The sequence below is a fragment of the Moschus berezovskii genome, chromosome 22, assembly GCF_049115385.1.
Source record: "Moschus berezovskii isolate FMDL1 chromosome 22, NW_MosBer_1.0, whole genome shotgun sequence".
Taxonomy (NCBI): domain Eukaryota; kingdom Metazoa; phylum Chordata; class Mammalia; order Artiodactyla; family Moschidae; genus Moschus; species Moschus berezovskii.
This window is the reverse complement of record NC_142481.1, coordinates 38,618,141-38,632,600: the sequence shown is the minus strand read 5'-3', so window position 1 is coordinate 38,632,600 and position 14,460 is coordinate 38,618,141. Positions and strand designations below refer to the sequence as shown.

Here is a 14,460-nt window from a genome sequence, read left to right as displayed (position 1 = left end):
TGTGTTAGAGTGAAGGGATGATGGGATACGATTTTTGTCATTGGTTTACCTTTGAGATAAAAGGATGCAGGTCCTACAGAGGCAAATCCTGGTACAAATGGATCTGTTATTATTTGGGCTCAATTTGAAACACTTCACCCCACCAGCCTTCTTAAGAACTGTTTTAATCCATCTAATGGCCACAATGCTACTGCATTTATTCTACTTCAGAAACCTAAAACCCTAGACTTTAAGTAGTTGAGAGTTGAATAACTACAGATACTCATTATTTTCTGTGTTATTGATATGTTCCCAGACTCTGAAAATTCAGTTTTTCCCAGTTTTATATGCTAAATTATATTTGCCTCTCACCTTACAGATGCTTTCTTATTTCCAAGTAATCCTAAAATGGCATGTATAATTGCCTCTTTTTTTTTTTTTTTAAAGTTTTAACTGTTCCTCTCTCCACCTTCTATTTTGCCTGATGCCTGTAAACAAATATCGGGGGTGGCCAAAAAGATCATTCGGGTTTTCCCATAACATCTTATGGAAATGCCCAAATGAGCTTTTTGGCCAACCCAATAATTAGAATAGGATCAAGATGGGTGAATGGGATAGAGTTCGAATAATTTGAATAATCACCATGTATTTAGGGGAGTATCCCTAATAGTGTGGAAAGAGATGGCACTTACTGAAGGGTTGTTATTTGAGTTGTTTTTATTGTTTAAGATGCTTAATAAGTTGTTCATTTTAAAAACTGCTTTTTTTACTTTCTTTGGCATATTTGGAATTCCCAGCAATGTTTAATGAGGCACTTCATGAATTCCCTTTGATGTGTTACATTTTTTGCTTTGAGGGATTAATGACAGGTTTACAAATGTATTAGGTAATGATGGTTTATTCTAACCTTCTACTGTATGCGTGAACACTGTCCTTCAACAGCCCCATTAGGTGGCTTCCTAGCAGTGCATGCTTGGTCACATCAGAGAAAGTTTCTTAATTTGGAATGAGCATGGCTAAGAGTTTTGGTCCTGACCCTGCTGTGAAACCTTTGAACTTTGAGAGGAAGGATGCTTCCATTTCAGAATTTAACCTCTCAGTTGAGCTCTTCTGGAATATTTTTAAAAATGTGAGCTGGCTATTCCAAGATAAGTTTTGATTATTTGGGAATTGATCATCTAGACCTGCAGTAAAGATTGAAGACTAACTAGTTTCAAAATAAAAGCCTCTGTTGACTTCATCTTCTTGCCAGCAAAGCCTTAAAGAAGAAAAGTTAACTTTCAAAGGACTGAGTCTTTGGCCTAATTTGAGATAGCTCTAGTGGTTGATAGAGATTTAAAGTCTTAAGTTGTATTGTGTGGCTCAGTTGATCTGTGCCTTAACTTCCTGTACACGATGTAGTATCATGTCCTTGCCTGACTTCCTGTGTAGTAATCAGATATAGGAGCCAAGCCAGCTTTCCCCCTTCACAGGAGTGATCCTCCTTTTAATTCTTCTTTTCATGTATTGATTATCCAGGAAGAGTTAATTTGGACATTTTCAGTTTGAAAAACCAGATATACTTTTTGATGGACACTTTCTTCTCACTTATTTTTATCAGCTTTATTGAAATAATGATTCACATAGTATAAATCTGATCAGTTTTTGTATATGAATGTCATGTTTTCCAACTATGCAGTTCTGAGATAAGAACACACCCTAATCTGAACACATACTGAGTGTCAGAGTGAATTTATTATGTCAATTTATAAATTCATAAAAGGAAATGCTAAAGGAGCCTTTGGTAGATTCTGCCCAAGACTTTGTATTGTCCAATGTTTACGTTACTTATAAGCTTGAAAAGGCATTTTCCCATGAATAGATTGTCCTTTTCTGTTTGGTAAACATTGTTTGTATTTCCTTTTCTTTCTAATGTTTTTTGTTGTGTATCATAATCAGTGATCTTGGCATGCATTGAGAATGCATTTTTAAATTGCTGTGGCCAGCAAAGGTAACATATTTAAATAAACCCACTTAAATATATGTTTGAATGATACTAGTGTAATTTTTTAAATGTTTATTGATTTAATTTTTGGAAATGTTCATAAAGAAGGCCTACACATTTGCTGTAATAGAGATGAAGAGCAATAATTGTTAACAGGATGTGGTACTAAAGCAACTACTGCTCTATTCTGAGTGACTTTGTGGTGCTTGCAAGTACAGTTCCTCTCGCAGAGATCCTCTTGCTCACTTCTGTCTTTGGAAAAAAAAATATTGAGGGTAGACTACACATTTTTACTGTGGTCTGAACAGACCTAATGTACCATGGATGAAATGTATTATATAGTAATAAAGTACACAGTTACACAGTTCAGTTGTATTCTGGGCTTTTTCACTAGATTACATGTATTTTTCAAGAAAGCTGTGCAGGAATAACCTGGGCCAGCCATAAAAATGGGAGCTGCAGTTTCTTGGCTTTAGGCTGCAATATTTCCAAATGGCATTAGACCAAAATATAATAATATTCAGTTCAGTTCAGTCGCTCAGTTGTGTATTACTGCTAAACTTACTTAGATTCCTATGGCTGCCATAACAAATTACCACAAACTTAGTGGCCTAAAACATTAGAAATTCATTCTCTCGCCGTTCTGGAGCTCAGAACTTTGAAATCAGGGTGTTGGCAGAGCCCTCAGAAGGCACTAAGGGAGACTCCTTCCTCTTCTAGCTTCTGGTGGCTCTTGACTTCCCTTGATCTGTGGCAGCATAGGTGCACTCTGCCTCCATCTTCATAGTCTTGTTTTTTTTTTTTCTTTTTTCCCTCATGTGTGTCAATCTACTTCTGCCTTCTAAGAACACCAGCCATTGGATTTAGGGCCCACCCTAAATCCAAGATGATCTCAGCTAGAGATCCTTATCGTAATTACATTTGCAGAGACCCCATTTTCAAATAGGATCACATTCACTGGTACCAGGAGTTAGGACTTAGACATAGCTACTTTAACCCACTGTACTAACAATGCCAGAAAATGTCAAACTGTAAATTAACTGAAATGAAACATTCTATGTTTCACAACTGGATGGAGTGTCAGGATAAGGCATCTATTGCTAGTTGTTCCAGGGACTGCAAGCCTCAATCAAGTATCTGATCTCATCTTCAGCTCTCTTTCAGGCTTTTGAAAGGTGAAGCTGACTGTTAGAAACAGCCTGATTTTTTAAAAATAGTTTTAAATAGTTTTCAGGGTAAGGACAGGTAGCATTAAATTTTAGGAGGGGAGGGAGTATTGAGGATGAGAAAGAGGTTTCTACTTCAGCTAACCAGGTTACCAAACCGTTTTGTTTTCCTTCTATACTTTAGACCTTTGCTTACCACCTTGCTTTAGCATGGAGTAGCACCTCTGAAAATGTCCGAGCCCTCTTTCAGTCTGACACTCTTAAGGCTTAGATGCCACCTCTTTCGTAGTCTCAGATCTCTCTTCCCATGGCCTCCAAATATAGCATGTTGGCTTTAGTGCTTAGGAAAAAACAAAACTTTCTGAATGGTCCCTCACAAAGTAAACAGCAACCTAGATTATGTTATTGGAATTGACTTAGCAGCCAGTTTAAATCTTGATAAATGAAAATACAGCCCCTTCTATACACAGAAAACCCTATACAGAACTAAAGATCTTCATAATCTGCTAAATTTCCAGATGGAAATCTGTTCTTTATAAGTAAAGAGAAAAAAGTCTTAAAAAGAGAGTAAAATAACTGTAAGAAAATGAGTCAGGGAACTGATGTATCACATATAAAACTAATGGTGCAATAATAATTGATTTGTTAAAAACTTGTTCTGCTTACCACACTGTATCTATAGTAAAATATCCATTATGTCCTTCCTTTTTCTGTCCTTGGAAATGTAGTTATGCTCAAACCACTGTTAGCTTATCTTGTAAATAACCAGAAGAAACTAAATGGCTTTGGTTAAGTATAAAACAAATCACTGGTGGTATAATCCCATATCACCTAAATTGTTATTTTTGACGTTTATCTTTTAATTTTATACCTTCGGAATTAAGGTACTGCTGATTAAATGCAGCTATATATAACAGCTAAGAGGAAAAGCGGTTGAGTGCTATTAATAATTATGTGTTTGTAGTACTGGCAAGTTGTTGGTAGGGAATTGGTTCCAGAAATCCTATGGCAGTTTGTTGAAAAGAGGGTCAGACTTGCCTAGAATGATTAGTATGCTAATAGCAGTTCTTCAGGATTAGTACTGGCAAAATATTAATACTGAGGGGAGAATGCAATAAGCTTTCCCTAGCTTGAATTAGTTGAGGGAAGGTGTGTTCTGAATGGGTGAACAGTATCTTCAGTCACTCAGTTCAGTCGCTAAGTCACGTCCGACTCTTTGCGACCCCATGGACTGCAGCACACCAGGCTTCCCTGTCCATCACCAGCTCCCAAAGCCTGCTCAAACTCATGTCCATCGAGTCGGTAATGCCATCTAACCATCTCATCCTCTGTTGTCCCCTTCTCCTCCTGCCTTCAATCTTTCTCAGCATCAGGGTCTTTTCCAGTGAGTCAGTTCTTCACATCAGGTGGCCAAAGTATTGGAGTTTCAGCTTCAGCATCAGTCCTTCCAGTGAATATTCAGAACTGATTTCCTTTAGGATTGACTAGTTTGATCTCCTTGCTGTCCAAGGGACTCTCAAGAGTCTTCTCCAACTCCGCAATTCAAAAGCATCAATTCTTTGGCACTCAAATTTCTTTATAGTCCACTTCTCACATCCATACATGACTTCTGGAAAAACCATAGCTTTGACTAGACGGACGTTTGTTGGCAAAGTAATGTCTCTGCTTTTTAATATGCTGTCTCGATTGGTCATAGCTTTTCTTCCAAGGAGCAAGCATCTTTTAATTTCATGGCTGTAGTCACCATCTGCAGTGATTTTGGAGCTCCACAAAATAAAGTCTCTCACTGTTTCCATTTTTTCTCCATCTATTTGCCATGAAGTGATGGGGCCAGATGCCATAATCTTAGTTTTCTGAATGTTGAGTTTTAAACCAACTTTTTCACTCTCCTCTTTCACTTTCATCAAGAGGCTCTTTAGTTCTTCGCTTTCTGCTATAAGGGTGGTGTCATCTGCATATCTGAGGTTATTGATATTTCTCCTGGCATCTTGATTTCAGCTTGTTCTTCATCCAGCCCGGCATTTCACATGATGTACTCTGCATATAAGTTAAATAAGCAGGGTGACAATATACAACCTTGACGTACTCCTTTCCCAATTTGGAACCAGTCTGTTGTTCCATGTTCGGTTCTAACTGTTGCTTCTTGACCTGCATACAGATTTCTCAGGAGACAGGTAAGGTGGTCTGGTGTTCCCATCTCTTTAAGAGTTTTCCACAGTTTATTGTGGTCCACATAGTCAAAGGCTTTGGCATAGTCAATAAAGCAGAAGTAGATGTTTTTCTGGAACTCTCTTGCTTTTTTGATGATCCAGCAGATGTTGGCAATTTGATCTCTCATTCCTCTGACTTTTCTGAATCCACCTTGAACATCTGGAGTTTCATGGTTCATGTACTGCTGAAGCCTGGCTTGGAGAATTTTGAGCATTATTTTGCTAGCATGTGAGATGAGTGCAATTGTATGGTAGTTTGAGCGTTCTTTGGCATTGCCTTTCTTAGGGACTGGAATGAAAACTTACTTTTCCAGTCCTGTGGCCACTGCTGAGTTTTCCAAATTTGCTGGCATATTGAATGCAGCACTTTCACAGTATCATCTTTTAGGATTTGAAATAGCTCAGCGGGAGTTCCATCACCTCCAGTAGCTTTGTTTGTAGTAATGCTTTCCAAGGCCCACTTGACTTTACATTGTAGGATGTCTGACTCTAGGTGAGTGATCACACCATTGTGGTTATCTGGGTCATGAAGATCTTTTTTGTACAGTTCTTCTGTGTATTCTTGCCACCTCTTCTTGATATCTTCTGCTTCTGTTAGGTCCATACCATTTCTGTCCTTTATTGTGCCCATCTTTGCATGAAATGTTCCCTTGGTATCACTGATTTTCTTGACGAGATCTCTAGTTTTTCCCATTCTGCTGTTTTCCTCTCTTTCTTTGCATTGATCATTGAGAAAGGCTTTCTTATCTCTCCTTTCTGTTCTTTGGAACTCTGCATTCAAATGGGTATACCTTTCCTTTTCTCCTTTGCCCTTTGCTTCTCTTCTTTCCTCAGCTATATTTAAGGCCTCCTCAGACAACCATTTTGCGTTTTTGCATTTCTTTTTCTTGGGGATGGTCTTGATTGATCACTGCCTCCTGTACAATGTCACAATATCATGAACCTCCGTCCATAGTTCCTCAGGCACTCTATATCAGATCTAATCTCTTGAATCTATTTGTCATTTCCACTGTATCGTAAGGGATTTGATTTAGGTCATACCTGAATGGTCTAGTTGTTTTCCGTACTTTCTTCAATTTAAGTTTGAATTTTGCAATAAGGAGTTCATGATCTGAGCCACAGTCAGCTCTCAGTCTTGTTTTTGTTGATTGTATAGAGCTTCTCTGTCTTTGGCTGCAAAGAATATAATCAATCTGATTTCAGTATTGACCATCTGGTGATGTCTGTGTATATAGAGTCTTCTCTTGTGTTGTTTGAAGAGGGTGTTTGCTATGACCAGTGCTTTCTCTTGGCAAAACTCTGTTAGCCTTTGCCCTGCTTCATTGTTTACTCCAAGGCCAAATTTGCCTGTTACTCCAGGTATCTTTTGACTTCCTTTAAATCTGGAATTATTTTTAAAGAAATGTAAATCGGTAGAAATTGAAACTGCTAAGTGTGTGTACCAAGGAGAGGTCTTACCAAAACTGCTTAGTAAATTAAGAGATGAGGTTCATTCATAAGAGTTGCATCTGTTTGCAGACTGAAATTTGTATACCAATTCTGAGAAATGGTTTAAAGTAGGGAAAACATACCTGCCTTATTGTTTCTGCTCTTAAATATACTTGAGCAGTCTTTTCTGCACATAATGGTGATCTTGCCCAAATTGGATGATTCGGAATTTTGAATGATGGACTCTGAGGGAATAAGACTTTGCTCTTAAATGTTTTCACATAATATTAATATAAAAATGTAAGAGACCATTGCATGGAATATGTCAGTATGAAGATATTTATTCAGTTAAGCATTTGTGTTTATTAACCTCCGTTGTTATATTCCTCTTGCTCCTGAGAGAGTGAGTGGGAAGTCAAGCTAACCTTTCTTTTGCATTTTTAGAGGGCTTTAATGGATATTTGAATCTTGCCCTTTCCACCTTATAACAACTCTCTGTCCTGGACTTGAAACAACCTACAGGTAATACTCTTGGGTTCACTAGCAAATGAATCCAATTCCCACTGGATCCGAAGTCTGTTAGTAGAGAGAAACTCTTTCCTAGAACAAATACCAGTCACAATTTAGGCTAAAATTCAGTTGTAGGGGCTGAGGTACTTGTGGATCAGGTGCATCTCTCCCTGTGTTCTTGTTCAAGGCAGTAACCCTGCTAGGCTTCATCTCTTGTGTAAACACTGCAGCACCCACATCACCCCCACTTAATGAGCATATTTGCTGTTCCTTGTCTTTAAACCCTGACCCAGAATAAATCTCAGAGCTGGTAAAAGCCAGTAAACATGTAAAAAGGAAAAAATAGTGTCTTTGCAGAGGCAGGTTAATGTGCCATCCTGTTTTGTGTTTATAATTAGGTGGGCTAATGCAGATTGCTGTGGTAATACTGAAATGACTTAATTTTCTTGCCTGTTTGTGAAAAGGGGAAAGGTAGACATTGTGGTCTGGTGGCAAAGTATGCAATTATATTAAAGTGTCCTGTAAATGGAATTAAAAATGGTAATAAAAATGGGTGTTAGAAGCATCATCTGTGGAAAATGTGAAAAACTGCTTTTATGTTAGCCAGGGATATAAGATTTCAGCCTTTTTACTTATCCTTTCACACTTACTCCTGAATGCCGGGCTTTCAGAACAAACAAGTAAATGGATGCTGAATGCATTCTGAGCAGACAGGAAATGACAGGCTTTTTTGTCTTCTCAGAGGTTTCTTATATCCTGTAGTGAGCAGAGGAATATCAATTACCAACTTAAAGAAGAAAGAAGTTGGAATGGTTCTGTAAGAGTATTTTGGAAGAAGCCCATGGCTAAAATATTTATCTAACAATTTAATAGAGCACTTCAAGTGTTGGCCAGGCACTAGTGCCTTTGAACTGGAATTGAGTCATCCTCCTCCCTCTTTACCAGCTTCTCTTAACCTGCCGATACCTATTGATGCCAGAACTCTGGAGATAGGAAACATATATTGTCATCTTCAGTCTGGTATCTTTAAATTGCTTGGTTTCAGGAACTAGAAATGGGCTGAACTGTTTGATTTAAACGGGGGTTAAAACCTAGTCAGATATTGAACACACTTACTGTAGACCAGTCTGTCGTTCTCAGATGGCAGATCTTGACCCCGGGCGCCACTCGGATTTGCTTGCCACAGCGCCCTGTGACCTCTTATTTCTGTTTCGGAATGTTCAGTCTGAGGCTTTCCAGGCCGGCAGTGTGATCTTCCATTGGTGGTGGTGGCAAAATGTGGCTCCCTGGTTATCAAACTTCCGGGCCCAGGTTCTCCCTGTCTCCACTAAAATTCCACATCCTGTGAAGGAACTGAGAGAAGGGTTCAGACAGGAGAGTCCCGTGGTTTTGCTTCTGTCTGGTTTTTGGTGGGGACCAGGAAAAGAAGTGGCGAGGTAGGATGGGCATCATCCTCTGCTGACGAGACCTGTACTTAGAATTTCTTTTGCTGCAGAGCTCTCAGAACCAATGTGTATTGCTTTTTTTTGAGCATTTTCCTGTCTCACAATGGCCAGCTTCCATCTTGCCCTTGTGGAGAGGTTGGGTGAGTCGCCCACTCTCCTGGTCTGCGACACTAACGATCGGCAGCAACGCACGTGCTGCTCTGATTATCTTGGAGGACAGAAAGGCGAGTCCCCGCTTCTCACCATGGAGTGGCTGTGAGGCTGAGATGCCATCAGCAGAATCCTGCCTTTGCTTTTCAGAAAGCCGCAGCACTTCAAGCACTGCGGCAGAATCGGCTGAGCAGGGCTGGGCGTGACACAGCTTCCAAGAATCTGTACAAAAAAAACCTCTTGTCTTATAAAACACATTTACAACTAGCCCCAACCATTCATTTAGTTTATAACACAAAGGGGAGGATTAGGTCAGCAGAATGTAAGTGGGAGTACGGATCCACTGGCTGATTTTTATTATTGCTACCTGATTTGATTTATTTCTTTGAATGGCACAAGTGCAGGGATATGGGGCACAGTTTTCTCCATTCCTCCTTTTTCTAATGAAAATAAAAAAACTATTTTAAAAAGCTGTTGCTCTCTTAGGGACAGGTGGAAACAACCGTGGAAGGTTATAATATGCTTGATTTGCTCAAGGTACCGAAATATACTTGTATGATATTATCTGGGAGCGCTTTCTCATTTCTTATTAGATTCTCTGTTATCCACAGTACATATCAGTCTTTCTCAGCAGAACCAGTCTCTTAATGAGCGGGACTGGGTGGGTCCTTAAAGGTTTAAGGCCTTCCCTAGTGGCACTTGGTGCTGTGATGAGGTCCCACATGTGTTTGTTTTTAAGGAATAGAGTGATGGGTGTTGTACTCAAAAGGTGCTAATAGAATCCATGCTTCTCAACTTTCTTTTTTCTTTTTTCCCAATTTATCCCAGACTGAGATAAAATAAGTTAAATGAATTACTAGAAAAAGTGAAGTAAAAGACTTACAGACTGTGAGCCTTAGGTTTTGGTTTTATATTTGTTTTGTGTTTTTGGCCGCTTCATGCAGCTTCTGGGATCTTAGTTCCCTGACCGAGTATTGAACCCAGGCCCTCGGCAGTGAAAGCGCAGAGTCCTAACCACTGGACTGGTAGACCAGAGAATTCCTGGAAGCCTTGGTGTTTTTTTTAATTAAAATCAGTAAACATAAAACTACTCTTGTCAGGTTGCTATAAAAATTTCTAAATGCAAATTCTCGGTTTTGTAGTTGTCTGCTAGACTGGGAACTGTGGACGGGTGCTCCTCCAGCTGTACTTGGGTAGCTCTGGATTCAGTAGCTGTATTTTCTTCCTGTCTCCTTTCCTGCCTCCCTTCCTTTCGTTTTAAGCGTTCGTTTGCTGTACGGTGAAACATGGCACCAAAGACAAGTTTGAACTTCTGTCTTGTTTTATCCCAGCTAAAATCAAGGAGGCAGAGCTGAAGATTAACTAAACATGTATTGTGTCCAGCTGCTGTACTAAGCAGTTTCTGGGTTTCCTCTTTCAGTCCTTCCAGTAACCCTCTGAGGTGGTTACGTTAACGCCATTTCACCAAGGAGGAGCCTGAGGCCTAAGAGGCTGTGTGTGCCAGACTTGAACTCCCTTCTGTCAGTTTGAGTTCAGTCCTTGCCCTCATTCCATGAGGTTTTAAATTTCATCTGTAGACTAAGGCTCTTTTAGCATAGGAGTGAATTTTCAGAGTGTATTTGAAGACTGTCGTGGTAGAAATAGGAAACAGAAAGTATAACTGAGTGCTCATTCAGAGCAAAAGAGAACGTGTAAAGCCCACGGAAAGTGGATGTGGCGGGCCCCGCTCTTACTGAGAGAAGCGTAGTAGTAAAATGATGTTGATTGAGGGAGAAGCGGGAGTGTGCTTTCTACACTGTAATACAAACCCCTGCTGGTTTGGGGGGAGATGAGTTTTGCAGGAAGGCCAAACCTGCTTCCTCCATTTATCTCCAGGTGCTGGCTTTTTTGCCGTAGTTTTCTGCTTGCTGAGCTGTCAGTTTAATTTACTGTCTAAAGCCCAGCCTATTATTTCTCAGGTTTGCTGCCCTACAGGTACACTGTACAGAAATTCTGTGAAATCCTGGAGCAGCTTTTAGTTTAGAAATGCCAAGGCTTTGTGGTTGTGAAAATAGGTTGTGTTCAGCTTCTTGCTTGATCATCTTTGTTTTGTTTTGCTTCTGAAGCTGAGCTGGAGTTAGAAGGATGATGCTAGAAGCAATTTAAAGGGCACATCAGATTTTTACTGTAGTCCTGAACTATTGATTGTTGACTTCTTTGCAGGTTTAATGCAGACCCATTTCCTTACTTAGCGTCTGACTGGCCATTAAGTTCTGGCAGTGTGCCGGAATGTTGAAATCTTACATCTCGTAATATGATTTGGCTGTCTAAGGGTATTATGTGTGTTTGGTCTTTAAAGACACAGGCAAAGCCCTCGATTTGGTGTGTGTGCTCCAGAATACAGGAAACAATTTCTGCATAGCAAAATCAGGCTTTTCTAGGAGCCAGTACGAAAGTGAGGAGTTGACATTCACCTGAAGTCATGCAAATTGATACCCTCCGGACTAACTGGTTCTTAGAAATAAACACAGACTAACATAACAGAATCTTGATGAGAAGACAAGCAGGGAACTGGGCGGGCATGGTGGTGTGCCAGAGTGGGTCCCAGCTAAGCAGGCACTTCCTTGTGAGTGGTCCTCAGCATGTGCCCAGTGCCTCTCTCCCCGTGTGAAGTTAAAAATAGAGTCTAGCTGAGAGGCGGTTACAGTGTCTTGCTTATGGAGGAAGCTAGGCTCACAGTGGTTGGAAGAGAAGTAGTCAATGTCAGTGAAAGACTTTACCCTCCTTTTCATAACCTGAACACCTCTTGACTGGAATTGAGGGTAAATGAGGGCTGAGGGAATTAGATGACAAGAAACCATTAAATTTGGGGTTTTAAGGGTGTGAATGAGAACTCAGTGGCATTAGAAGGGGAAATGCACTTTTCCATCTAATACTTACTTCAGAGTACTTGTGAAATGGCTCCATAGTGCACTTTCTTGACTGCCACCATTTTGGGAGTGTTGAATTGTTTGGACCAGGTACTTGAAGCTGTGAAACATCTTTGAAAATGACATGGAAAATTGACTTATTTTAACAGGGCAGTGAGGAATTGTTTCATGAAACATGTTAGAGGCAGACTATAAGAATGGCCCTCATAAGGCCATTGGTCAATTCCTATGAAGTAATATATAGTCTTTTCGTTTATTCTGTGACAGAAAAGTTTTTCTAATGTGTGAATAGAGATCTGGTACAGATTTCATGAATGATCATTATGTCATTTCACTGTCCCCCTCAAACCATTGGGAAAAATAGTTATTGAGAAGTCTTATGACTTTGTCTTGATTTGGAAGATCAAGGGGGAAGTAGCAGACTAGTAATTTTATGTGAGCTTTGAGGGACACACCGTGATAATCCTTCCATTCGTATGATACTTTGCAATAGGCTTTGTCCATCACTGTCTTATTCCTTTCTGCAGTGTTTGAGGTGAGGTGAATGGATGTTTGCTTCATCTTTATTTAGAAAGGGAAGAAATCGAGATCAGGACTGATTAATTACTATCAAAGGTGGAACTTGAATCCAGATGCTTCATATCATGCCTTGCTGAAGAAAGCCTCAAGGGATGGATGATTGGGTAAATTCCATATTATCATTATTATTATTTTATTTATTTTTCTGCAAAAATGCTAGTTCTTTTGCCACTGGTCAAATTTCTTGATGTTTTGGTTCTGTCTTTCCCCCTGGACCTTTTCTTACTTGTTTTCTTTGAAGTGACATTTCCATGTATTCCTTTCCACATGAAAGATTTGCTGGTTAACCAAATCAGTTGTAGAGACGAAAATGCTACTTAGAAGAGCAGTACTATAGACTGGTGACAAATCTCACTGTTTCCATCTGAGATATACTTTGGAATAAAAAGTGATACTGAACAGAGGTGTAACTGCTGCTGGCATAGTTTATAGAGGCCCTTCATGTGAAGAGGCCCAGGGTTTCTTGAGATTTGTTGCACTAGTGCCTGTCAGCCTGGTTTGTGCTGTCTGAGTAGGTCACTGGTGCCAAGCAAATGCTAAGTGGCAAACCAGAGCAAAAGTTGTATTTGAAACTTTAGCTGGACTAGACTGTCAGGGTTCAGAGCAAGTCAGGGGAGAAATTTTTAGTTTTTGCCAGTTTTTTGCTTTCTGGTTCACCCTCCCTGTTTCTTTCCTTCCTTTGGACTATTGTCTCTCCTTCCATTCTTTTTGTCTGTTCTTTTTGTCCTTTCTTCTTTTCATTCTTGCTTTTTTCCTTCTGTCCTTTGCATCTCTCTTTCTCTGTCTACACCCCACCCCTGGCCTTTTAGACTGGCTGGCATCTGGAGCAGCCATTGCTAATGGGAGTGTACCTCCTTGTTTCTAGTCAAGTAGCAGCTGTGAAATCATGGCTGTTAGAATGGTTCCTGCAGCCTGGCAGCGTGCACCCACCCACGCCGTGGACTGTATAGAGTGAGTCTGGGTGTGGGGTTGAGCTGGTGTGGAGAAACTGGTTCTGTGGGAGTCAGGCCTTGCTCTTCCTCATATGCTATCATTACTTGGGGTTTTCTGCATTTGCAGACCCCAAAGAGGTGGAATTTAGTTTATCCATCTGGCTAACCTGTTCTTATTTTGCTCTCTTAATAGATGCTCCAAAGCGCATTTCCTTTTTTTTGACCCTTGGCTAAAGCCTCTGCTGATATTGTACTTTTTCTTTTTTTCTTTTTCTTTTGGTGCCTAACTCAGCTTGATATTGAAGGTGTATACGAGTTTTCTGTTACAGTACATAGCTGTTTTGGGTAAGACTATTACAACTTCCTTGTGTTTTGAGAATTGATCATGCATTAAAGCCAAATCCTAAGGAGAAGGAAGGATGGGGAAGAAAATGACCAAGGAAAAGGGCATATTTGATTTTGTTTCGCATGTTTTAGGAATGGAGTTATAAATTAATCTAGTTCTCAGCTTCATATGTGTTCCTCACCATGTGTTAACTTACTCATCCTACTATCTCATATTTTGGGGAGAGGGAATGTTGTGGAAATGGGGTTTATTTTGGAGCAGCAGACATTGAAGAGCCCTTTAGACCTCCATGTTTTTCATTGGGGTTAGGAAGGGATAGGAGCTGCACATCTTTGTATTTGTATTAATCGTCTCCCTCAGATTCTAATTTCCTTCTCTGTTCCTCTCATGCCCTTAATGCGTTTGGCAACAGGAAAGAAGCTCTTGGTCAGTGATTCAAAAATGTGGTGTCCAGACCAACAGCTTCAGCATCACCTAGGAACTTGTTAGAAATGTTCACTCTTAGGTCCCACCACAGACCTAAGAAATCCGGATCTCTGGAGGTGGGCCCCAGAATCTGTTCTAACAAGCCCTCTAGCTTGAGATCCACTGGGTTAAGCTATTACAGAAGCCTAGGATAAGTGACCCCTTCTTTTCTAGCCATCTCTGCCAACTGTTACACTTAGTCCACCAGTGGGCCAACCCTGAACTTTCATCCTGCAAACGAGTATATTTATCATCTAAGTGTTTGAGACCATAAAGAATTAGAAACCACTGTTGGGTTTTTTCTTTTTTTGTTTTTGTTTGTTTTTTAAATTATTTATTTATGACTATGGTGGGTCT

At 40.0% G+C, this 14,460-nt stretch overlaps 1 protein-coding gene across 1 annotated transcript in view; it reads left to right on the top strand.

Moving 5' to 3' along the window:
* NUP93 (nucleoporin 93) overlaps nt 1-14,460 on the top strand; it is a 106,411-nt gene that overhangs the window by 30,754 nt on the left and 61,197 nt on the right. The window lies entirely within an intron of this gene.